This window comes from Canis aureus, chromosome 19 (assembly GCF_053574225.1).
Source record: "Canis aureus isolate CA01 chromosome 19, VMU_Caureus_v.1.0, whole genome shotgun sequence".
NCBI lineage: Eukaryota > Metazoa > Chordata > Mammalia > Carnivora > Canidae > Canis > Canis aureus.
In genome coordinates this window covers 27,339,723-27,364,638 of record NC_135629.1, presented here as the reverse complement: position 1 = coordinate 27,364,638, position 24,916 = coordinate 27,339,723, and the positions used below count along the sequence as shown (strand labels likewise).

Genomic DNA, 24,916 nt, shown 5'->3' with positions numbered 1-24,916 from the left:
GAAGGGAAACCCAGGTAGAACACAGGGCCTCGCTAACCAGAGAAGACAGTTCAAAGACAGAGTAAACTGAAGTGGCTAGAATTTGAAAGGCAAATTACTAGAAAAGAATGAGATATTTAGGAAAAAATTTCAAAAGATATGCACAAAAGTGCATTTGAACCTTTGGCTGATTAGTAAGCCTTAAAGACCAATACTCCACAAGGTAAAAAAAAAAAAAAAAAAAAAAAAAAAACAGCTAGGGAAAGAATAATAACCTAACTTAATGGTTATCTCCCACTGGGCTGAGCTATCTTCAAGTCCATCCAGCTGCAGAGAGGAGGTATCACTGGATTCATTAAGCATTCAGTAGGGACCCTACAATGGCCATGCCCCAGTAATGATACAAAACTATCCCTAGATTAAAGACTACTCTGTATCATCCCTAAAACGTCTTAAAAACAAGTTTCAAAAAGATTAAAGTAATCCATACAAAATTTAAATGATCAAAAAGCAACAATTTAAAGGATCATAAAATCTAGACATTCAACAATGCAACATTAAGAATGTACAGCATCCATCAAAAATTACCAGACATTCAAAGGGATTAGGAAAAAACCTTTTTTGGGATCCCTGGGTGGCGCAGCAGTTTGGCGCCTGCCTTTGGCCCAGGGCGCGATCCTGGAGACCCGGGATCGAATCCCACATCAGGCTCCCGGTGCATGGAGCCTGCTTCTCCCTCTGCCTATGTCTCTGCCTCTCTATCTCTCTCTCTCTATCATAAATAAATAAAAATTTAAAAAAAAGGAAAAAACCTTTTTCCATAAGCAGGAGAAAAATTGGGCAACAGAAATAGACCTACAGGTGACAGAGAAGATATAATTAGCATATACAGACTTTAAAATAGCTATTATGGTTTATTCATTTAAAAAAACATGAATACAATAAGAGCAATGAAAACTATGTAAAAAAACAATGAAACTTTTAAAACAGAAAAATACAATATTTGAAGTGAAAAGTTCACTAATTTTAATAGCAGTTTGATTCTCCAAAAGTAAAGGTCAGTGAATTTGAATAAATAAAAGAAAGGATAGTCTTTTCCAAGACTGGTGCTGCAATAATCAGATGTCTGTATTGAAAAATATCAACTTTCAACCCTACTATTTACCACATACAAAGATAAACTTGAGACAGATCATAGAACTGAATGTAAAATCTGAAACTATAAAACTTTATTACTATGAAGGCAAAGATTTCTTGGGACACAAAAAGTATTAACCATTAAAAAAATTTTGATAGGGCAGCCCAGGTGGCTCAGGGGTTTAGTGCCACCTTCAGCCCAGGGCGTAATCCTGGAGACCTGGGATTGAGTCCCATGTCGGGCTCCCTGCATGGAGCCTGCTTCTCCCTCTGCCTCTCTCTCTCTCTGTGTGTCTCTCATGAATGAATGAATGAATAAATGAATGAATGAATAAATAAATAAATAAATAAATAAATAAATAAATAAATCTTTTTAAAAAATTGATAAACTGGATTTCACCAAAAGTAAACATTTTGCTACTGAAAAACACCATTAAAAAAAAGATGTCAAATCGAAGCCTGAAAGAAAATATTCATAATATAAACATAAAATTGTACACAGAATATAAAAAGAACTGCCATAACTCAAAAATACAATCTAATTTTTAAAATGGGCAAAAGATTTGAACATTATACCTCACAAACTAAAAAACATCTAAGTGGCCAATAAACACTGAAAGATATTCCAAATCAGAGTCACCACAGAAATGTGATTTTAAAGCACTCAATACCCACTAAAATGGCTAAAATGAAAAAAAGAAGAACATTAGTAAGATTTAGCAAGGATACACACCTGGAAATGTTACTCATTGGTGGTGGGAGTGTAAATAGTATAAATATCTTAGAACACACTTTGGTCGTTTCTTATAAAGTTAAACATAAATTTACCATATAACCCATCAATTAATCTCCTATGTATGAATCTACAAAAAAAAAGTATGAGTACACAGTCTGCCAGCATATTTATATATGAATGTGTGTTGATATATACAACATGAATGAATCTCAAAAATATATTTCTGAGTGAAAGCAGCCAAACACAAAAGAGGATATACCACAGGATTCCATTTATATAGACATCTAAGCCTAGTCTATATAGACAGAAATGTAAAGGCAGCTGAGGTTGGGTCAGGAAGTTGTCTGGGCAGGGTCAGAAGAGAATATTTTAGTGTGCTGGAAATTTTCTGTATCTTGGAGCACTTAAGTGGCTCAGTAAGTTAAATATCTGACTCTTGATTTCAGCTCAGGTCACGATTTCAGAGTCATGAGATGGAGCACTGCTTTTCCCTCTGCGCTCAGTGTAGTTGGCTTGGGATTCTCTCTCTCCCTCTCCCCCTTCCCCTCCTCACTGGTGCTAAAGAAATAAATAGTCTTTTAAAAACATTTTTCTGGGATGCCTGAGTGGCTCAGCAGTTGAGGTTCTGCCTTCGGCTCAGGGCCTGATCCCAGAGTCCTGGGATCAAGTCCCATATTGGGCTCTCTAGCAGGAGCCTGCTTCTCCCTCTGCCTGTGTCTCTTCCTCTCTCTGTGTGTCTCTGATGAATAAATAAATCTTTAAAAAAAATTAAAATAAAATAAAAACATTTTTCTGTTTCTTGACTTGAGTGTTAATTACATGTGTTCATGCATGTATCAAAATTCATTGAAGTATTTTTTTTGAACTAAGTATTTTAAATGGGTACATTCATTTTGTAGTTTGTAATTATATTTCAATAAACTTTAAAATATATTTATTTATATAATCATGGAGCAAAGTTATTCAGGTTTCTGCCTATATATACTTTGTATCATATATCTTTTTGCTATTTCTTTTATTTCAGATTTATGATCTTTGATGTCTCTCCTTTCCTAGTCTTGGTAAGTTTTAGCCCCTGCCCTCATCACGTTTCATGACCAACATAAGTGATAGCTGTCATCTTGTTTACAAATGCTTTCAGTTGTGCAAAGAGAAAACTTTGCAGACTATTCCCAATTAGGTGAAAGACTCATGAAATTTTTGGGGTAAACCAATAGAGACCCACAAATCTATGATCTTCTAGCTCATATTAATGCCATAATGCTTAAGTTAGTTGTTCTTTATGAAGATCTTTAGCAACTCTATTTTCTTCTAAACACAACAGACTAAGGATATTATCCCAAGTGTGTGCTCCTGAATGCTATGCATTGGTGAAAGGAGGCAGAAAGAAGCTTGAAGACTCAACATGCTTTAGATGCTCTGAAAGCCTCTTTGGACCAAAAATAATACAGACTGTGGGTGTTGTTGCCAAAAACATCAGATTTTTGGTTTCAGGTCATGATTCAGAAGCTGAAAGTGTCAATAGGAAATCGTATCCAGGAATAATTCAGTCCAATAGTCTTTGTAGAGTAATGGACACAATAAATGTCAGCAACACTGAACAGCCAGGAAACAAAAGTACATTGTCAGCTAGCAATGATAAGAGAATCTTAACAGATGTAATTTATAGCATTAATGTTGATGAAGTTAGTAACCTTTAGCAAAGAGACACAGAATCAATAGCTGCCTGAGAGTTTGCAGCTGCAGAAATTTAAGTGGGACTTGACCAGGAAGTCAGATGTAAGAGGTGCTAGAAGAATATTTAAACCAGATGAAAAATATTTAAGGTTAATTATAAATAAGTGACAAAAAATGGAGTATTCGAATAATAATTTAACTTCCTAGAACAACTGGAAGAATGTTTACTAAAAATATAGCAAATTTAGAGAATTATGCATTGATACATCTATGAAAGCAACTTTAGGTATTTAAACTGCGGCTTTGAAATTGCAGAAGGGAAAATATATTTTTATAATTCAATACATGCACTTCTATTTATCAGTGCACCATCTATTTCTCTGCTTAGATTTTATGGTGTTATTATTGAGATGCTTATCATAGAGCTTACTCAATCGGACCATGGTATATCGATGTACAGAGTTAATCAACATTCCAGATAAGTGATAAGGCCTCAGGGAAGAAGCACATTAAAGCTCACTCCAACACGAGTTAACACCCTTGGGAATATATAGCTGTTAAACAAAACAGGGAAGCCATATTGCTCAGTGAATCCAGTGAGATCTAATGGGAATTTCAGAGTAAATTTATTTTTAAGATGTGTAGGCAGCTTAATAATTCAAAGTGCTTTTCCTATTCTAACGCAAATCACCCCACCACATCTTTTCATTTAACACTAATCAATTTGCTTAACAGATTAGGAAGGGAAAGGACGTACCCCAAGTAAAGTGATTCTTCTTATCTTTAAATTTTGCATGTATAACTCCTTTCATAGGCTCTTACAAATCTATATTACCTCTGCTGTCACAGCTTAAATGTATCTTTTGGCTTCAGGAATTGTGGGAGTATTCAGGAGGCTCAATTTTTATGGTAGTAAAACACCTCTACAAACAAACAAACAAACAAACAAAAGGTTCACCAAAAATAGAAGAGGACATCAAACCAACAAAATGATCAGGTGACTTTGAGTAACTTCAGTTCTTAGTGCTGCAGAGTGAGATATGTCTATGTCCTCAAACATTTCATATGCCTATTTCAAAATGTTTACTTTAAAAGTGCTAGTAAATAACGTTGACTTTTTATGACTTTTTGCTATTTATCCCCTTACCTTTATATCAACTTAATATCAGACAGTGAATGGTATTCTGTGGATTTTAAAAACTAGTGACTATCTCAATTAGACTCAAGGTCAAAAAACAACAGGAACTGCCTCTCTGAATAATTAGTAACATTCCAAGGAAGGCTTACTTACTTCTCATTGTCTAATTCAGAATTCACAAATAAAACATTGTATTCAAACTAAATGAAATTAAGAATGACTTTTATGAAAGAAGATGCAATTTTTCATACTGACCTTTTTGACTTGAGAAGAAGATTTGATTGAGGGTTTGAACACTCCATTACGCACACCACCTCTTTCAACCAACTCTATTTTTAGCTGCCTACATTAGTCCCATAATGATAGCAAACACAACTACAATTGTTCAAGTCACTGTTCTAAGTTCTCTGTAGTTACTCACTGAATTCTCCAAATAACCTTATGCATCAGTTATCATCCTCTTCATTTTTCAATTGAAGAAATTGAAACACAAATAATACCTGACTTGCCCAAGATCACAGAGTTTGGAAAGAGATGACATGGGTTTGAGCTTTGTACAAAGTGACATCCCTAACTGCACAAGAACACAACAGGAGTGGGTCCATGAAAAACCACCTGTGGATGTCTTTCAGCTAAAAATACCAGCCAAGTCAAACAAAACAGCAAACAATCAAGTGATGGTCAGGTAGGGTCAATACCCTTCTGTGTCCAAGTGTAGAACTGAACAGATATCTCTTATAGTTAGCCTACACGAATTTGTGTTAAAGAAGGAACAAATTCCAAAAGCAGGGCAAGGTACCTTTTGAAATATAAGAAAGAAATTTTATTTTTTATTTTTATTTATTTTTTTTAAAGATTTATTTATTTATGATAGGCATAGAGAGAAAGAGAGGCAGAGATTCAGGAGGAGGAAGAAGCAGGCTCCATGCCGGGAGCCTGACGCGGGACTCGATCCCGGGACTCCAGGATCGTGCCCTGGGTCAAAGGCAGGTGCCAAACCGCTGAGCCACTCAGGGATCCCCAAAAAAGAAATTTTAGAATCACTTTCTGGTAGTACCTCTTATTCCTGATAAATGATCTTCATCAAAAAACACTTTAAAAAATCACTAATAGTTCTAACTATGGATTTCTAAATGGTGGACTGGTCAGAGATGATGGATTTTTCAGTCTATTGTCATGGAGTGGAGCACAGTGAATGTTTTCTAAGCAGACACTGAGAATGGAACTTTTCACATGGCATGGCATGTGAAGTCAGAAATTATGTCCTTTTTACAGATTTGGAACCCGAGGCTCAAAACGTGTTAAAAGTCCCACATCTCTACTGGGTGGTAATGTTGTGAGGTTCATCTCCTGCTCTGTTTACAGGAACTCTCATTCTTTCCACCCTCCTGCACTTTGAATCTCATCACAGAAACCCTAAGTACAAATAAGAACAGATATCATTATCTGAGTTTCAATTGTCAGCTTCTCTATGGAGATACATAGTTTGGCTTTGGAAAAGAAAATTGCTGGTTAGTCTGTCACTCTATTTCAACTTCTCTTTCAGCTTACACACAAAATGATTTCCTTAAAATTTTAATGTTTGCAAACAAATCACATCTGATGATATCAGATTAGCTATATTTTCCAACCAAACAAGGTGTAGGAGGGGTGGGAAAATAACCTGACCTTCTTCTTGAGGTTGGAAATGCCGAAAGGCATATGTGAAAAGCCTCCAGGGGAAAATATTCACTATTTTTCACTGGTTCGGCTCAGTTTCTGTTGCCTAATCATTTTATCACCAAATATTACATATTTACACAGGTGCTTCTCCAATTTAATTGTTTGGAAGCAGTCACTGGAAGCAACACTATGTGACTCAGCTTTGGTGATACAGTCCAGCTGGGGTCTGACAGGTAAATAATTACCACTCATCAGGGCCTAAATGAATTCAGGTTCTTTAAAGTCAGATGTGGGGAAGGGGGTAGGGGTTATAAATGAACTGTTAGCAATATCAGGAGAAATAGGAGCTGAGCAGTCTAGTCTTAGCCGAAAACAACAAAGAGAAGAGTTAACAAAAGTAAGACCTCCACTGCCACATGTATTATAGCACAGAGCCCTCTGGCTGGGGCTCTCTCATTTCCCATCCAGGCATAATGAGCTTAGGGATCCTAGGAGCCTCTCAGTAAAACTGAGTTGGGTGATGAGCTATTTCCTTTTCAATCCTCACAAGGTATAAGCTGATGATTTCATGATGCAGAATTCAGATTTCTTAACATAAAAAGGAAAAGTAGGTCTTTCTCTGTCCTCTGTATCAATAAATACTGTAAAATAAAGACAAGGAATGAACGCACTTGCTCCGTGATGACAAACCATGTGTTCTAAGGGCTTATTTAAATTAGCAGATTTTAGGTGGGAGGCTCTCCATCCTCAGGGGCCAGTGGAGATTTCCAGGGAGTTATTATGAAGGAGACCTACCCCCAGGCCCGAACCCCTACATGATGTATTCACAAGCTTTGAGGACATTTGTTTAAAAGTCAGCTTCTATTGGCTGTAGAAAGCCTTGCCGCCATGTTTGCAGGTCATTTTTCAGGCTCCTGGTAATGAATAAAACAGGTCTGATAATTTTCAAGAATACGCTCAGGAAATATGTGGTGCAGGACTGCAGCTTTCAAGCAGTTGACACAGAAATCTGGTTCAATCAGTGTTGAGAGCCATGCCTGAAGAAGCCTTCTGTGTTTTGGGACCAGCCAGGGTAGCTGTAACAGCCACAACAAGGCCATATTTTGACTGGTTTTCATCAATTTGACTCCGTGGTTTTGTTTCTTTCTTTTTTTTTTTTTCCTTTCTCTGCCTCTTGTAAAAGCATTTGGCTTCGAAGCACAAAAAAAGAATTTTTTAGTAGTAACTCCAAGTACTCTCTTATTGTCTCTCATAAAACGTGGGTTGGAGGATTTACCTTACGGTTTGACTCCTGGCTAGAAGTAAGCAAGAGTCCAACATCAGGGGAAAATATTAAATGACCACTTGTGATTCTCTTCTTTATTCTTTTCTTTAGTCTGAAATTGTGGTGCATGTGTGCTTGCCCTGAGCACAATTCCCACCACATCCATGAATGTGGAGGTTTGGGAGAAAAACATGCTCTCTTGTCAGAATGAGCACCCCCAAACATCACAACCCCAAAGAAAAATACCAACATCTTAAGGAAATGGTTTTGACTGAGGTCTTCCAACATGCAATACTATGTGCTGACTCAGGCAAACTTAAGGCAACATGCTGAAAACATTTACAGGCCTGGAAAATAACTGGTTTAATAATTCAAGATGCTTTTAAGTTACAAAAAGAATACTTAAAAACAAATAAACCTCCCTTTCCAAAAGTAATGTTGTAGAGTAAGCCACTCCTGAAATGAAAAATCAGAGCTCACAATCAAATGCAAATTCAGTTTCTTGGGAAACTCCCAGACAACAGACAAAGAATCTCCACACCTCAAACCCCCAATCATGGAATGGAAGTACGTGTTTCATGACTTCAAAATATTAAATGAAAAGTGAAATACTTAATCAATACCTCAGGTGTATTTTCATCTCAGTGTCATAGATCTCAGTGCTTCCAAAGGGATTTTCCAAGGGTCCCATATTTCTGGATGCTTTTAGGTTTGTTTTTTTTTTTGTTTTTGTTTTTATATTGCTACAGAGCAGGTACTGGGATATAGACCAAGGTTTCTTAACCTCAGCAACTATTAACACTTTGGGCTGAATAATTCTTTGCCAAGAGGACTATCTATGATGTTTCAGAACATCCTTAGCCACTACTTGGCAGATTCCAGTAGCCCTTCCCAAGTTGTGCCAAACAAAAATGTCTCCAGGCATTGCCAAGTACCTCCTGAGGAAGCAAGTTATCACCAGTTAAGAACACATTTTACTTACTTTTACTAATTCAATCCTAAATATACTCTGTAAGATAGGTGCTATTGTTGTCTTCCTGTATCTTCATTATTTATAAGTAATGAGAATGTAGCTTAGAGGGCATTAAGTGGTATGTTCAATTTCATAGTCTAGTAAGTGGCAAAAAAAAAAAAAAAAAAGTCTCCAACCAGATCTACAAAACTCTATCCTACCACTGCAAACATCCAGAATTTTAGTTGAGCAATACTATAGGTGCTTTCTCTATAGCCTAAGATTTCTAAAAATACATACATAAGTGAACACTTTCTTGAAAGAGTCACTAAAATGTCACTATATGTAAATTTCCTCTCAATTCAAAGAGGTTTGTTGGAAGGTAGGGAACAATGATGCCGTTGGACATACCTGGGTGTGGGTAACTGGGCCGTATGTAATTGTTGCCATTTGCTTGACACTTGCTAGCTCTTTCAGCTACTTGAATGGATAGATAAATCCAAAGCCTACCAGATTCACCTCAAAGCAGATTGTCATAGCACTACTACTTAGCAACAACTACATTGTGATAATGCAAAGAAAATGGAATTTAGAGGTTGGGCATACCTTGCGTTTTCTGCTAACTCTGGGAATTGGAAATTGATTAACTTCCTTTAGCTTCTGATTTCTTGTCTTAAAAAAAAAAAAAAAGGACAATCACAGTTTCTTGCAAGATGGTTCTAAGAAGTTAATATTTGCAAAGCCCAGGACATAGAACTTGGTAGGTAACATACACTCGGTAGAGGGATGTGAACATATTTATTGAGCTTTTAATGTATACCAAGCACTGTGCCATGTGTTTTATGTCAATCATTTAGTTTCATTCTTGAGGTTCATTATCCATTGGTTATATTAGGTTGGCACCCTTTTTGCCTGTTTACTTATCTGTTATCTGTTTCATTCACTTACAGAATAGCAAAGAGCATGCCTGTTTTATTCACTGTTGAACCCCCAATGCTTCATACCTCAATCAATGTTTGTCAAGTTGGTAAATTAATGAACTAGTGAAAGAAAAAAAGATACCCTTAGGAACACTCTTGTACTGTCTTCTATGAAGCACTCTTAATTCTTTCATGGTAGCATTTCTGGGATTCATTCATTTCTCCTCATTCCTGCAGCCACCATCCTGCTTCTGACTCTCACTGCCTTGAGTCTGGACTACTGGAGCCACATCACAATCCTTGTGTGATTTCTAGTCTCTTCGGACTCCTACTTGTGTTCCTCACAGCTGCCACAGGCATCTTCTTCACACACCCCCATCAGCAAATCATTCACTTGAAACCAAAGCTTTTCATGATCAATCTCAGCTTGCCCTAACCCATCGCATCTTCTACCATTTACAAATGTTATCATTATTCCAGGCAGACCATTATTTGCTTAAACATTTTGGCATGTGAACCTGATGATCATCCTGCCATTTACTTAGTGTATAGTTTACTGAGTGCCTCTTTTGTACCAGGCACTGTGTACTCTGTGTGCTACTACCACATAAAACATGATTATTGTCCTATGGAGCTTAAAATATGGTTAAGGAGAAAAGCACCAAAACAATTGTGATACATTATCAATTAATTTGCAAAGGGTACAGGATGCCAAGTAGCACCTGGAAGTGTCTGCCATCCACACTCAGGAAGTCAGAGAAATGTTCCCAGTTGGGGTTGAGAGGCGCAATTTAACCCTGACATCTGACATGTAAAAAAATGAAGAGAGCTTTGCTAGGAAAAATATTGCAGAGAGAATAGAAGAATAAAGAATATGGTTTATTTGGTGAACTGAAATAGTTAAGAGTATCTGGAGAGTAAAGAGCAAAACACTTAGAGTTATGGGGGACAACATACGGTATGGAGAAGTAAAGACAGCCATGGGTTTGTACTCTTGAGACACATGAGCCCTACTGTCAAGACAATGGAGAATTACCAAGGAATTCTGAACAGATTAATTGAAATGCTACTATTTGAAACTCTAAAGGGGGATGGCACTGCCAGGAAGACTTAACTAACTTACCATTTCTTCCTTATAAAATATTGCCTTATGATGCAAATCCATTTCCTAACAGGAAAAGGGAATGTCAAGAAAAAGGATTTTTGTCCTGGACATCTAGAAAAGATCTGAGAAAACCTACAGGGAGGTCTTCTCTGAGCTCTGTCAACAACTTGGGTACTTTTCCATGCCTCGGTGTGCTCATCTGTCAAATGATGGGAATGAACTGATTATATGATCTCCCAGGCTTCTTCCAGTTCCTTACTCCTCTGAATCTTGGCCTCTTACAGATAGTCATTTTAAAGCTAAAAATTTGCTAAGAAGACTCATTTGATGAGCTTCTTAAAATTATAGAAATCCACACCTCATCCTCTGAAATATAGGTACAGTAGGTATGAGATAGGAACACTTTTTAAAAAAGTGCCCCAAGTGAATCTTATATGCTGATTCTCAGACCAAACTTTTGAAGAACTCTGTAACAGGAGGATGAGTCCCTTTATTTAAATAGAAAAGAGGCCTGGGAATGTCCACTCTTTTAGGAACTGGCCCCTGTATAGTTAATCAAAAAGAGCCTGAGTACCCAATTATACCTTTAGGATGTAGAAGCCAAATTAGAATAGATCACCTCATCAGAATAGAAATGGACAGAATTAATATCACCACTTATTGATTTTATGCTATGTGCTCTGCCCTGGGCCAGGGGCTTGGCAGCCATTCACTCCCGTAATTGTCACAACCAGATGGCAGCATCACTAGGTTCCAATAGTAAGGGGCTTAAAGAGGCTTGTGGCATTTGCAAGGGAGGAATAAGCATCACAAATGGTGACAGACTTCGGTTATCTTTTCTGGTTTCCCATTATCTGGTTGATGATTTTCTATCATGTAATGAACATATATGCCCTTTGCTTTAGTGTTTCTTTCTCAACACTTTTTCATGTTAACCAAAACAGCTGTCTCGCCAACACATAACTGAGGATATGTCAGTCTTTGAGGACGGCCTAAGATCAACTTTCCCATCCACTCCTTGCCTTCCAGATATGCCACAAAGTGGGTAAAATCAAAACTAAATGCATGAAAGAATTCATCTATGGAAATTTTGCAGAAAATAATCCATCAACCATTGAGAAAGTCAGTCAGGGTCTTAAGACCAGGGTGACTCTCTGCATGCAGAACCATAACTAATGTTGAATTAGAACGAGCCTAACATGAGTACTCCCAAGCAAAGAGATGGAACATAGGGAGAATTGGATTTCAAAGACTAAGCATGGATTCAGAATTAAGTAAGGAAATAGGTGTTTGGATATTAACAATTGCTCCTTGTTGTTACCATCAAAATGTTCTTGGCATTGAGGAAGATGACCCAATAACCTGAAAAGGCTGGGTGTACAAAGCTTTAAAACAACAGTTGCCTTGAATTTTAGTTTGAGGTCACTAAGGTTAATTTTCAGAAAGAACTTACACATCCATGTCTGGTACCAATTACATTAGCAATGTAACTCCCATGAAAAGAAGGAAGCTCCCATCTTAGATAACAAGGTGGTCCTTGCAGGGAATGAGTTTCAGAGACATACCTGAATTTATCTATTTTTTTTTTTAAGTACGCTCCACACCCAGCATGGAACCCAACATGGGGCTTGAACTCACGATCCTGAGATCAAGACCTGAACTGAGATCAAGAGTTGGATACTTAACAGACAGAGCCACTCTGGCGCCCCCAGACCTGAATTTAAATCCTTGCTCTGCCACTTTCTAGCTATGTGTCTTTGGCAATTTTCAAAACTTCTCAGAGCTAATGCCTTCTCATTTGTAATGCAAGTAATAACCAGTACTTTAAAGAAGTATCATATAAATGAGAGGTAATGTATAATATGCTTAGGACACAGCTTGGAAAAAGAAGTAACCATAGACAGTAAGCCCCAGACAGTAACCATGATAACTAAGCTGCATTCAAGTGAATTGGTTTCTTTGAGCTAAATCACAAATGCCACCCTTCTCTCAAGATAGAGATCTGTTAAAAGTGAGTTTCTGAATCTGCAGAGCAATGCATTATTCTGTAGCCACCTTCAAGACTCAGCCAAAATTAGGCTGCCATTTTCAACAAGCTCCACTATCGTCCAAATCTTTCCTTATAGTTTAGTGGTAGGCATTGTTCTACACAGAAATTTTCAACATTCTTATTGCCAAAAACTCCATGAAACCATGTTTTGAGACTCTTGTATATCACAGATATGATATTTATTAAATAATAGCCTTATTTTCCTACCCTTTTTTATTCTAAGGCAAAAATAATAGGTTTTGAAATGACATTGTTCATTCAGCAATAGTATCTGTGGAATACAACGTGTTATGTGCTCAGGATACAATGCTGATCCCTGCTCACATTCTGAATGGGGTGACAGACAAGGTAAAGGACTGAAAAAGAAATGAGAGTAGCCAAGAAAGAAGATACAGAAGAAGCGCTTTGGGCAAAGGGAAGAAATGCAAGACTTTGAGGTGACAGAAGGAGGTCAATTCCACACAGGAAAGATTTTTGGTAGGGCTAGAATGTGACTTTTCCAAAGTATTGAGTCCTCCATTGCCTCATGCTGGTCAAGTGTTTGATTTCAATTAGACTACTGCAAATTTCTCCCCCAGATCCCTGGTGCTTTCACAGACCCTGAAAGATTGATAGAGTTTAAATAACTTTGAACCAGACTAATCCAAGCAAAATTCCCAGTTTCACTGTTGAGTGTCTATACAAACTTGGGCTTGAGCTTCTACTTTGACATCTATAAATAGAAGAATAATACCTACCTTGTTGAGCAGTTGTGGCCATTAAATACAGTGATGATTTGGTTAAAGTATCTAAGGTAAACCCTGTCACATGGTAGGCACTCAATAAACTTCAACCACTAGCCATAACTGACAGCTGAAATCTCTACATTTCCAATGGGTAAGCCCTGATAAAGTGCCTGTGATCAAAATCAGGTATATCAAATTTAGAGTTTTCTGTTTTGGAGACCAAAACCCCTCATTAATAATAATCATAAAACCATAATACTCACCACTTACTCTGGCCCAGACATCATGGGAAGCATTCATCTTAAATTTGTAAATCTTACAACAATCCTATGAGGTTGTTTGTATTTCATGAAACACCACTCCCATTTTCTACAAAAGAAAGAAGAAAGTTCATGAACTCAAATATATTTTGACATTTTGGATGAAACAAAGTTAAACAGGTTTGTTTCCTTCCGACCTTCTCAGAGACTTTCATCTGATAATATGCATTATCAAATCCAAGACAGAGGAAAAAATGTCTAAAGAGTTTTCCAAATGTATTTGACCATTAAATCCCTTTTTGCTTGGCTGCATATTAAAATACTTTTTAAACATTACTTTGTAAAAGGTTCAAAAAAGAATTAACAGCTCCGTTTTATACCCCCAGAAAACTGGGGCTCAGAGAAATTAAGTAGCTTGTCTGAGGTCATACAACTAGCAAGCAGGATGAATCATGATTTGAAACCTGGTCTAACTCTTAAAACCACGCTCCTGGCCACAGGACAATTATTTCCAACTCTGCCCCAATTCTTAGAAACTGTTAAGGCTGCAGAAATAGGCCTTTGTGCTAAGCTGTACAATTCTGGATAAAATAGCCTCTTAAACCAAACCAAAGACAGGCGTCTGAGGAGGGCAATCACCCCCTGTGCCGGGGAAAAAGTGAAAAGGCAAAAAGGATCCCATACCCAATTCTCTCCTACAGTAAGGAATTGCTAAAGCCTGCATTCAGAGCTCAGCCAGACATCTACCTTATTACCTCCAATTGTGCCCTGAGTTACTTCCCCCAAGTTTCAGAGTTCGTGCTCTACCTCCGTGGCCCAAAATCCTTCTCCATACCTCTCACTATTTTACTGGTGCTTACTGACAGCTCACACCTGGCTGTTCCCTCAGCACCGCAAATGCAGCCCACCACTGAGCATATTGCTAAAGTAAATAACTCACTTAACCCAAACCTAATAATCCCTCTACAAAACTCAGAGAATATGAAAAAGAATTACCCCATCCAGTTCCCTCAGCATTATGGGAACAGGCGAGCCTTTCATTTACTCCCGCAGTCCATATGTTTGAAGGTCAAACAACACCTGGATATTTCTTTGAAATAAACTAATTGAGCCTGGATGATTTAGAGTCAGTCTTGCTGAAAGGCTCACTGGATCACCAATGGTAAGGCAAGACCTGCTTTTGAAAATGCTGGATCCTCCAACCTCAGCTTTGTCAAAGGCAATGAATATTTGATGCTGTTCAAAGATTAAGACCTGGACCAAATTGAGTAAAAAGAAGAGAAAGGATTGCTTTCAAACTGCTATGAAAAGGAGCGTTGGCCCCAGGTGTTCAGGGTGGTAAAGAAATCAGAGCCAGCTAAAGAAAAATCAGGCAGAGAGCCTAAAAAGGAATAGTTCTCAACCACTAAGTGTGCATATAAAGCACCTGGGAAACACGTTAACAATGCAAGCTTCCTGGCTAGCCTTTCTCTTTTGTTCCCCTTGTAGCTGGTTTTCATGGAAACCCTGTTTGTAAGAACAACACAGAATTAACACACACAGAGACCAGTTTGATTCAGAGTGGAAGCAAAACATTAGCCTCATTAACTTGTTTTGCATGATAAGCAGCCGTGTACTCCAATTGGTTGGTTTGCTTTGTGTATAGGCAGCTTCAACCTGTGATCCAAAGGTGAGTTTGGTGTGGAAACCCTTTCCCCACTTAGGCTTGGCCTCCTGAATTCAAACACATACATAGGACCTTATACTTCTTCATATCATTTATTGGCACTGTGGTGAACAGTTTTCCACTAGACAGTTAATACCCTTTCTCCCACTATACTGTCAATTCTATGAGAGCCACACCCATCTTGGGCACCACCACAGCCTCAGAACCTAGTGCATGTGGGTACATGTGGGTGCTCCCTAATTATTTCAAGTAAACAACTGAGTGGCATTAGAAAAAAATGACAGGGCTAACAAGAATTTCCTAGAGCAAATATATTGGCAGATAAATTTTGGAGAAAAAGAAATGAGATATTACACAGGCATTGATTTTTATCTTATAATTTAAAAACACATTCTTCTAAGAATCTCTCTGGTTGTAGTCAGTTTTTGGAAACTGCAATAATAATAACAGTGGAACTGCAATTATAATGATGATCAGAGCTAACATTTATCAAGGACTTGTATGCCTGGCTCTGTCCTAGGTTTTATCCATGCAGTACCTCACTCAGTTGTCTCAGAAAACCTATGAGGTAGGTGTACCATTTTATAAGATGAAGGCACTGAAAGCTTACCATAAGAACTCTAGTCTGTCTGTGCTCTCAAACAGTTTATAGATACTGAAAGTTCATTCATCTGAGCATGGGCTCTGTCCTGATACTAGACACTGCAGACAATAACAAGAAAACCAGATACTGTCCCAATTCTTTTGAAGTTTATAGTCTAGTGGGAGAGACAGATGTTAACAAATAACCAGACAAATGAGAAAAAATACAACTATTTTTTATGCAGAAGCAGTATATGGTATTAGGAGGAATAAGTCATCATCAGCTTTCTTAGGCTAATATCTGAAGGAAAAGTGGACACTAACCAGGGAAGGAGAAAAGGAAGGAGCTTTCAAGAAAGGGGAAAGAGCTGTTTAAAGGTCGTCTGGTAGAAGGAAACATGGTGCTATGGAGGGAATGGGGAAAAAAATCTGCAAGAGGATGGAATGGTGAGAGCAAGAGGCCAGACATAGCCAGAAAGGTAGGTAAGCTCTAGAACAGTGGTTTTCAAACTTAAGTATACACATCATAATCATCTGGAGGACTTGCTAAAACATAGTCTGCAAGACCTCATCCCCAGAGTTTCTGATATATTAGATTAGAGTAGGAGCCAAGACTTTGTATTTGAAAACATACACCTGGGTGCTGTTGATGCATTCTTACACTTATTTTGAGAACCACTGCCCTAAACTATACAGCATCTGGTAGGCCAGGGGATGGATTTCTGATTATGTCCTAAGGAGAACAAAAATATTATTGAAGGATTCTAAGCATGGGAGTGACATAACCCAATTTATATGGCGGGGGCAGGGGGCAGGGGGCAGGGATCACTCTAGCAACAGGGTAGAGAAAACGCTGCAGGGAGGCCAACGTGGATGGGGGTAGACCGATCAGAAGGTATATAGCAGTTGTTTAGTAAAAAGATAGTTGTGGCTTAGATTAGGTCAATGGCAGTAGAGACAGAAGCAGATGGATTCAAGAGAGATTTAGGAGGATGAAACTAATAGGACTTGGTAGTGAATATGACGGTTAAGGGAGAGAATAGTTCCTTGGCTTCTACTTGAGCAATGAGACAGTGCTACTGTTCACTGAGAGAGAGTCTAGATAAAGACCAGGCCTAGAGAAGAAGATCATGAGCTCAGTCTTGGACTTGCTGAGTGTGAGGTCCCTTTGAAGCATTCAAAAGATGGCAAGTAGACAGTTAATATATGGGTCTGGAGTTAAGTGGTGAGATCAAGACTGGAGATAAAAATTGTGAGTCATCTGAGAATATGTACGATATGAAACTATGGGGGTGGATGAGATCACCAGGGAGAGAAATTAGAATAAAAGGAGGAGAAGGCATAGGACCTCCAACACTTAATGTCTGCATAGAAGGTGAGCCAACCCACAAGAGAGACAAGTAGTATTAGGACAAAAGTCAGGAAAAATTGTGCCCTGAAGCCAAGGGAAGGGAGACAGCTGTACTTGATCATGAAAGCACTGTTCAGAAGTCAACTAAACTGAAGACTGAGGAATGTCTGTTGGATTTAAGAAGGTATAAGTGACCATGATGAGAGATAATTTGGTGAAGGAAGAGAAAAGAGAAGGGGAACAGGCTATCCTGTCTCCTAGTGTCACTAAAGGAGATCTCAAGAGTACAAGGTCTGAGGTCCTGGTCTTATTTTTCTCAGTGACCCTTGGAGAATGGACAAACAAGGGAAGATGTACTGACTAGGCCAGTGGAGGGTAAAGACAATATAAGGACCACAGAAGCCCTTTGACTTATATGAGGAGTCTGCCTGAATGTCTATATGGGAATTTATTTTTCTGACCCAAATCAGTCCTTGCTCAACAGGAAACATAGAATTTGGGATTCAGAGCCAGGTGCATGAACCAGTGTGGCTCTGCAACTTACCAGCTGCGTGACCTTGGACAAGATGCTCAACCTATCTGAGATTCATTTTTCATTCACGGATAAAATAAGTATAAGAATAGGTACCTTGAAATATGATTGTAAAGGATAAACTCTTCAGTTTATGTGCCTAACTCACATCAAACAATAAATGCATTGAACCAGTGACGAGTGGGGCACACAAAGACAAAGAAGAATAAAGAGGGGCAGACTGACAAGATGGCCTTGGTTTCCAAAAGTTACCCTGAAATCCCAGGAATTTGGGCTTTTTTAAATGCTAGCCCCTCTAAAGAACTTGTAAATCCATTTTAAGTCCATTTTCTACAGATTGCGTCTTCTTCTATCCATGTCGTACTCTTTCAAAAAGGAGCATGTTGGAGTTGTTTTTTAAAATTCAAGTTTTTACTGTTTAGCTTCTATTTAAATAAAAACAAGTAATGAATAATACATATTCTCCTTGTTTTATAACTCACCTCATTACTAGTTTTTCTTTAAGGTTACGCAGAGAAAACAAACATAAGAAAAAAAAAAAAAACAAACAAAGCATGGCCTAACATGTTTCCCTAGGAAAAACAACCAGAATAGACACTGAAAATGTGTACCATTCATTCATTCATTCAACTAATCAGTCATGAACACTTACTGAGGAATAGGCCCTAGGCTAGGATCAAACAAAAAGAATCAGATGTTGTTGTTTTTAAACTCCCATCCTGCCAGATACAGCATTGACTCACTGTTTACAGTAGAAGTAGAGTCAACAGATTGGATGCCAAAGGGAAGAGACGTGATTTATGCATGTATTTTCTGCAATTTGGTACAAGGAGACCATAAAATTAATGCATGATATTTTCACATCAAGTTCATCATCCACCTAATGCTAAGTTAACGGCAATAGAAAAGTCATTCAGAAAAATTTCTCCATCCTGTAAAATTGCTAATTAACTCATGAGAATACTAGTAGTAATGAGTATGATGATTAAACCTTTACCTTTAGTATTTAAAAACAGTGTACATGCATTAATGTGTATTATCTCTTTTATCTGGTAAAAACCTCATGGAAAGGACACTATTAGCATTCCCATTTTATAGACAAGAAAACTAAAACCAGCATAGATTAAGAAATTTGCCCAAGGTCACAAAGTTTAAGTGGCAGATCTGAGACCTAAAAGCATGCACTCTATGGTGTAACTCCCCTTTTTAAATTAACTTACTTTGGGGTCCAAACTTTAAAAACTAGTTCTGGATGTTATAAATGCTATACCTGTGTAGCCCATTCACTGACTCTTTGAACATCACTATGGCCCGTGCAAATCAAGTGTGAAACTACCTTTTCCCTCCCTAGGAGTATTTTTTTTTGTAAGCTGCTCTGCAAAGCAGCATCGGTACCCAGCTCATTTTTCAACTTCCAAAACTAGCCTTGCCTATCGCCTCTCCAAGAAGGGGAGCCCCATATAATTGGCCCTCAAGAGTTTTCTGCAAATTAATCATTCTGAATCCTGAAGCTCAGCAGAAAGTTTCTCATTCTGCCCTGAGTGCAACAAGCATTTCTGGCTCTAAAAGAATGTTTTTACTCACTGCCACAAAGGCCTGTGAGAATAGCCAAGAGGAAATGGCAGGACTGTTCTTAACTGTGAGGTCATCTGGTGCTGGTCGCCCAGAGACCTAAGGAAAAAGATTATTCTCTCCTTGGGGTAAGATTGTCTAGCTATAAACTTGTTGTTTTACTGTACCCATTGTTATTTCAAGGACAGTCTCATCTCCCCAAGGAGTTGTTTTTTTTTTTTTTTTTTTTTTTTTTTTTTTGGGCCATTCACGATCATTTGCAATTTTCACTGAGCTACAACCCTAGTTAGCTAAGCATTGGATTCCTGCACTATTTGGAGGTAACTTCTTTAATAAAGTATCTAATCATTTCATGTCTAGGGCTTATATGCTTTGTGAAGTTCTGAACACCAGTAAAACACAAAGATCCTACTTTCTGTTCAACATAGATTGTAGTGCCTTTACCCCAAAGATATCCTTGGTTTAAACGTGAATAAATTTTTCAAAGCATTTATTAATATATGCCAGCCTCTATGCCAAAAGGTCATACATGCTATTCTTTATAAGATCTCCTGTACATGACAATTCTTATTCTTACTTTACTGATGAGAACATGGTTAAATGACTTGCTCAAAAATGTTAGTAATGTCTGAAGTTGGGTAATGGGTACATGAGCGTTTATTTTGCTATTTTCTCTAATTTTATTTATGTTTAATATTTTTCAAAAGGTAATTATCATTGCTGTTGCTCTTACATTCACTTTTCCAAGCCTGTGGTTTCAAACGCAAGTCTATTAAGCCTGCAAAGCCCAAGCTCTTAAACATAACCATACTATTGACTATTGCCCAGTTGAAAATGTTAGCCAATGTTTACATAATGCCAAAACAACTTCCTAGAAAACCAAAACCCAAACCAAAACGAGTTAGTCTTTCTCATGTACTCAGCAGCAGGCAGCCATCCTAAAATGACTCTTGGATAGAAATTCTTGAGTGTATCCCATTACAAAAAGCATTTCCTAGGTGAAAATGACTGAGTGTTTTTCTCAGTCCAGTCAAAACTGCATGCTCACCATGGATCAGCTTTATTCATTTATTTTGCATTCCATTTATGGCATCAGCACCCCCTTCTTAACAGGTATTGCAGGCCCAAGAGAAGCAAATATGGCAGCTGACTACAGCCCTAGCATAAAATGAGCACTGCATTGGTTATTTATCCCTTGTGACACAACCTCCTCTCAAATAATGATTGGAGGATGTTTGAGACTGAGTCTAGATGATTCTTTTATTAAACACCTAACAGCTATCCACAACTCGTATTTCCATAACCAACCACTATTGATTTTATGGCTTCATTCCTTTGTTTCTTAAAGCGACATGAAAAAACATTTGTTTTATAAATAAAAGCAGTAAGTTTATTGTCTCTTGCTAGACTTTTATAAACCCCCGCAATACATTCTGCTGTCTTCAGATATTGGGAAACTAGTCCTAGGATTACTAACACCAATTCTATAACATTTATGAACAATTTCTAGCCCCAACTGTTACAGACTTTATTCACATGACTTGCTGTTTGATTATGTCCTTGAGGAAACAAGATTCCTCCTTTTTGCCAAAGTTTGGTTTAAGTGGACTTCAGACTTGCTTGAAGAATAGTTTCTAGAGAAGCATGGAGTTCTGGGAAGCATCAACTATCTGTCAGAGAGTGGGGTTAGCATTACTTAGTTTGCAAAAAGAAGGAAAATAACTCTACTGAGTTTAAGAGCATAAACTGGGGTGGGGGGGCGGCTATTAGGTTGTATTCTTTACTTATCACTAAAATGGCTTATTGAGATAAATCTTCTCAGGGGAGATCCTTCTGATGCTGTGGTTTTTGAACATGAGGAAAACATTTTGATCTACTGAAAAATGCTGATAAAGACGTCATATAGGAGCCATTTTCTTGGTCAAGTCTATTATTCTGTAAACATCCATATCTGATATAACTTATTTAAACATTGCAAAAAATATTTAAAGGCCTCTCTACCTCTTGTTAAAATAGACAACTAAAAATTGATGTATCAAAAAAAAAATTGATGTATCTGAGCAAACTGTATCTTGGCATTAGGAAGATAAGATCAAAAGATGAACAAAGGTTGAACCCCATTCCATGCCCATCCCATTCCCTGACCACCACCCACATTAAATTTAAGGAAATATGTCCTTTGTAATTTTCAGGCTTGATGTCTTTTTTTAAAATCAATTTAATTAACATATAGTGTATTATTATTTTCAGAGGTAAGTTTAGTGATTCATCAGTTGCAAATAACACCCAGTGCTCATTACATCAGTGCTCTCTTTAATCCCTACCACCCATTTACTCCATCCCCCCACCCACTTCCCCTCCAGCAACCCTGTTTGTTCCCTATAGTTAAGCATCTTTTATGGTTTGTCTCCCTCTCTGATTTAGTCTTATTTTACTTTTCCTTCCCTTCCCCCTATATTCATATGTTTTGTTTCTTAAATTCCACATATGAGTGAAATCATATATTTGTCTTTCTCTGACTGACTTATTTCACTTAACATAATACCCTCTAGTTTCATCCTTAATCTAGGAGTTTTTATGTTTCTCAAACTTTACAATCTGTATTATGAATATTTGATTATATGACCAACCCCCCACACACAATTGGTAGCACACAATTTACACACAATTGGTAAAATATTAACATGATGACCTCACTACAATATAAAGGAGAAATAAAGAAACAAGGACTAATAATAAAATAAATTAGCATATTTTAAAATATAAGGGCTCAGGCACAATTATGCTAAAGACATATTGATGCTTCATCTACTTACATTAAATCATTTTGGATTTAAGAAAAGTTAGAGTATACACAGAATGTGTCTATTCTTTCCCTTCCCATTGAACATTTTGAAATGAGAACTAAATAAGAACATTCACATATACATGTATAGAATTCCCATGAATGTGACAGCTACCAATTTAAATTGAAACTCAATTCCAAATTTTCACAAGTGGTATTGTCATTGATGACATTATTTTCTGAAAAGGTGAACAATGCTTGGAAAAACTCTGAAGGTGAGCCAACTATAACCTATTCTCTGTAGTTGCAATGCTGGAAAATGTAATGATATTAAACCATTATCTATCTATCTATCTATCTATCTATCTATCTATCTATTTTTCTATCTATCATCTATCTACCTATCTATCCATCCATCCACTATCTATTAGCTATCTAATCTGGGTTCTACCTAAGATTATCACATGCAGGTTTTTCAACCAAATGAATGTCCAGCAGGATATCTGGAAGTTATATAAGACTGAAAAACATTTCCTATTTGTGCCATCTCACACATTATAGGATGCCTAGCCCCCAGATCCCCCAAAAGCCTCCTGGTGGTTGTGTACCCTTTAAGAACCAATGTCTAAAAAAAAAAAAAAAAAAAAAAAAGAACCAATGTCTAATGACACCAACGCTTTCCTGCACAATTCATGGTGTGGTTCCGACAAGTGATGGCCTATTCTCACCTTCTTCCTAGATACATCCTTCATCTTTTAAGCTCAGTAAAGTCATTCCTTCACCTTAGACCTGGCCTGCTGTTAACTCCTCTAGCTGGACCAGATCTCTCCTGCTTCTGAATGCCTGTTACATTGATTATATCTGGGGTATACATCAATGAGTAATTATCTGCTAGCCCATATTGATATCCACAAGCTTCATATGAGGGTGTCTTATCCCTCTAAATCAACTGTAAATTCCTTAAAAGCATTATTTCTATTAACATGATTCTGTAGAGGCATTTGTGGACTGAAGTTGAGTTAATAAAACTGAAAGTCTTGACAGGTGGATTTTATGCAGTTTGGGTTTGTGAAAATGCAAACTTGAAGCAATCCAGACTATAACTCAAACTTTCAAGTTTTTATTCTACCTGAATGTTATCCCCATAGTACAAATTCTCCCTAATTCCTATTCCCAGGGCCTGGCACTCTTTCTCATTTTGAACTTATTTCTGTGGTTCTCAGAAACCAATCCATCAACTTTCTCTAAACCAGTGTATCCTAAATCATGGTCTGTGTATACTGCCTGTGTCATAATCAACCAAAGATAATTGTTAAAAACAAAATAAAACAGAAAAAACAAAAAGCCAATACTAGATGCTGTCACCTGGAATCTATGCTTTGTGAAACACTGCTCTGTAGAATATAAGCTAATTCCTTCATTGTGAAACCATTCATCCATGTTTCTTGGATGAATATGAGCAGGACTTTTATATTAAATAGAAACCTGATCAAAATGGCAAGGCTGCCTCCAAATCCTACTTAAAAATCTTACAGACCACAAATCTCATGAAAACCAAAGTTAAAAAGTGGAATCATGTTGGCAATTGACTTTTAGTGATACTGTTTACTTTGTTTCACGGCTTCATCATTTGGCATTTGCTCATTATTCGATCAATGTTTTGCCTATGTGATGCATCATTTTGCTAGTCAAATCTGTATTTTGGGGTGCCTGGGCGGCTCAGTCAGTTAAGTAGCTGACTTTGGCTCAGGTCATGATCACAGGGTCCTGGGATCAAGCCCTGCCTCAGGTTCCCTGCTCAGCAGGGAGTCTGCTTCTCCCTCCCCCTCTGCCCCTCCGCTTGCTCATGCACTCTCTTTCTCTCTCTCTCAAATAAAAAAATAATTTCTTTAAGATTTTACTTATTTATTCATGAGAGACACAGAGAGAAAGAGAGGCAGAGACACAGGCAGAGGGAGAAGCAGGCTGCATGCAGGGAGCCTGATATGGGACTCGATCCCAGGTCTCCAGGATCACGCCCTGGGCCAAAGGCAGGTGCTAAACCGCTGAGCCACCCAGGGATCCCCAATAAATAAAATATTTTTAAAATTCTGTATTTCATTCCTTGATATATACAAATATATGCATTTGAAAAAAAAATCATGTCAAAAGTCCTCGGGGGGGAAAATCAAGAATGGTTAATTCCCTACAATACATTCTTCTGCTGAATTGGAGACTCCAAGGAGGGCAATGACTATCTCTCCTGTTTACTCCTACTCCCCCTTTTGTTGTTTGAGCCTGACACATACTGGACAACTCATATGAATGAATGAAAGAAACATTCATATAAAAATATATGAGATATATATATGTATATCTCATATATATACTGGAACATTCAAATTTAACGAAAGTGATCATTCATTCATTTGATAAATATTCCTACTGTGTGGATTTAGCTCCATGAGGATACTGCCATTGACTATAAGAAGTTAAATTTCCTAATAATCACAACAGCTACAGTTATGGAGTATGTAATCTCTGCAAGGCACTGTGTTGAGTGTTTCACAGATATTATCTCATTTAATCCTTATAGCCACCCCCAAGGAAGCAGGTACTAGTTTTTGTATTTCTGGGGATAAGAAAACTAATGCTTAGAAAAGTAAAATAACTTTCCACTTATAAGCAGCAGAAGAATTCCAGGCCAGCCCTGGCTACCTCCAAAGTCTGTATTCTGAATCATGCCACCCTTCTGTTCTGTGTTGGGGTTATAGGAGATGTGAGTACACATAATCAGACTATGATCAGAAAGTTGGAGGTCACAGGGACAAACAAGATAAAGTG

General features: G+C 37.7%; 2 protein-coding genes across 55 annotated transcripts in view; one reads left to right on the top strand and one right to left on the bottom strand.

The window, feature by feature from the left end:
- Positions 1–24,916, bottom strand: part of LOC144289792 (large ribosomal subunit protein eL27-like) — a 238,157-nt gene that overhangs the window by 107,239 nt on the left and 106,002 nt on the right. For 13 of the 14 annotated variants that reach the window (XR_013357753.1, XR_013357747.1, XR_013357746.1 and 10 more), the window contains exon 3: positions 13,609–13,714. The gene's annotated coding sequence lies outside the window, so the exon portion shown is untranslated. Of the gene's footprint in view, positions 1–4,316; positions 4,453–13,608; positions 13,715–24,916 lie in introns of those variants that run through there. The other variant, XR_013357754.1, reaches the window with a different exon arrangement.
- The window catches only part of LOC144289788 (uncharacterized), a 392,823-nt gene that overhangs the window by 318,129 nt on the left and 49,778 nt on the right, over positions 1–24,916 (top strand). For 35 of the 41 annotated variants that reach the window (XR_013357722.1, XR_013357721.1, XR_013357739.1 and 32 more), the window contains 2 exons: positions 2,877–2,913; positions 6,471–6,562. The gene's annotated coding sequence lies outside the window, so the exon portion shown is untranslated. Of the gene's footprint in view, positions 1–2,876; positions 2,914–4,402; positions 4,527–6,470; positions 6,563–9,702; positions 18,191–24,916 lie in introns of those variants that run through there. The other 6 variants (XR_013357723.1, XR_013357716.1, XR_013357705.1 and 3 more) reach the window with 3 other exon arrangements.